Source organism: Staurois parvus, unplaced genomic scaffold (assembly GCF_062004578.1).
Source record: "Staurois parvus isolate SC_StPar_1 unplaced genomic scaffold, SC_StPar_1.0 ptg002195l, whole genome shotgun sequence".
Lineage (NCBI taxonomy): Eukaryota > Metazoa > Chordata > Amphibia > Anura > Ranidae > Staurois > Staurois parvus.
The window spans coordinates 120,594-122,500 of NW_028319991.1; the positions used below are offsets into that span (position 1 = coordinate 120,594).

At 43.1% G+C, this 1,907-nt stretch overlaps 1 protein-coding gene across 1 annotated transcript in view; it reads right to left on the minus strand.

The window, feature by feature from the left end:
• Positions 1-922: 922 nt before the first annotated feature.
• The window catches only part of LOC149431633 (AP-1 complex subunit gamma-1-like), a 32,580-nt gene continuing 31,595 nt past the window's right edge, over positions 923-1,907 (minus strand). The window contains exon 14 of the mRNA XM_089665450.1: positions 923-1,907. This exon is cut by the window's right edge and continues 1,308 nt beyond it. The gene's annotated coding sequence lies outside the window, so the exon portion shown is untranslated.

A 1,907-nucleotide genomic window follows, 5' to 3' on the forward strand; every position in this document is an offset into this window, starting at 1 on the left:
AAGGGTAAACTGGTTTCTTTTTCCACATTGTCTAGATGGCTCAGGCAGGTCGTCATCCAAGCTTATGGTCTCAAGCAACAGGGTCCACTCTTAATTGTCAATGTGTACTCTACAATATTTGCGAATGACTTTCTGGGCTGTTCAGCATCAAGCAATCATTTCCCAGATTTGCAAGGCTGGTTTTCTGTTCACACGTTCTCTAAATTCTACCAGGTGCACGCAGTAGCTTCATAGGATGCCATCTTCGATCGTAAGGTCCTTCAGGTGGCTTTTGATGTGTAGCTGGTCCCCAGTTCTGTTTTTTCTCATCAGGTCTCTTAGTGTGTTTTTCCAGATCACTGGAGAAGGAAGTAACGTTTGGGAAGATCGAAGGAAGCAGGCGAAGGGGGAGACTGCGTGCTAAGTGGTTGGACACATTGAGTACAGCTGTGGGGAGGACACAGGAGAATCTCGCTACACAAAGCAGACTTCTTTTTAGAGCTCGCTTCAAGTCGCTAGGACACGGTCTCGAGTTGATGACACTTAATAATGTGTTTTGCTGTGTTTCTCAACCCTCAGTTGGATTGCTTTTGGATGTCTCAAAAGGTAAAGCCTTCCTGTGTCCTTCAAAGGCCGAGAAAGAAATAGGGTTGTTGTATTCTATGCAAAGTCTTTTATTTCAGAGCCCATTGAGGGGCTCCAGAAGCCTTTTAATCATCTGGGTTATACTGCCCCCTACAAAGCGTTTTGACACAAAAATCACTATAGGCCAGCCCAAGATAATCTCATTTACAACAAGCATGTCTTAGTTCTGTAGCAAATCAGTACTGAATGCAAGATCATAAACCCGGAGGGATGTAACCTGCGTCCCTCAATGGATTCCAGAAAAAGGATTTTACACTGCGGACAAAAACAGAACTAGACAAAACTACAATAACCAAGGTCACTTTTTTTAAATTCTTTATTACTCACTTTTTCATAATTTGTTTCAACCAAAAGACGATAATACACAGCAGTCTAAGTAACCCATGAAAATGTTTACACCCTTAATGCTCCCCAATGACTTATTTTTTCGTAATTTTTTTTTTTTACAAGTTTTAGCTTTTACATCTCAAAAATAAGTCTGCGGTAATCAGCAGTTCGTTATCCACCCCACTCACAGATGGAATCTAAATGTTCCTTTCAATGAGACCAGCAGGGAGGCATCGTAAGAAGATTGTAACTCACTGAAACAGCAAAAGAGGGGGGGAAAAAAAAAAAAAAAAAAAAAAAAAACTTTACAGAAAAAAAAAAAAAAATTAATAGAGTACCAACATGTGGCAATTTAGGGGCTGCTAAGCCGGTGTCCACATATGGATGGAGAACAGCACTAAGCCGCACTTAGCTCCCCCCTATGCTTGCAGTGAAGCCTTTGTTCCTATTTCACGATCCGAGATCTTGTTCCACTTTTGCAAAAGAAAAAAAACGTCCATAAAAAAAGGCATGTGGGCTTTAAATACTATACAGGTTCACAGTGGAGGGAGAAGCCAGGAACTTAAATCTCTACTATACCCCCACCCAATACACCAGAACTGGCAGGTGTCCCTCATTATTAAGATAATAGTTTCATTTGGGACATCAAGTGATTTAAAGGGTCAGTACAACCAAAGCTGACATTTCCACTTGGGGGAGGGGGGGGGGGGTAGATGCTGGCCGGCTGAACTGATCAACAGCTTCTTGTCTCTTCTTGGGAATCCAGTGGAGAGATTTTGTGAATCGCGGACTAGGCGGTCGCTTTCTTTCAAGAGGCTGACTCCTCCCACTGCGACAGGAGCAGTCACAAGGATCCAAGGCTGTGTGGCGAAGGATTAGCGACCCCCCCCCCCAGTTGAAATTGGCTGATCTGAAATGTCAATTTTGGCTGGGCCGACTCTTCAAATGCCACCTGT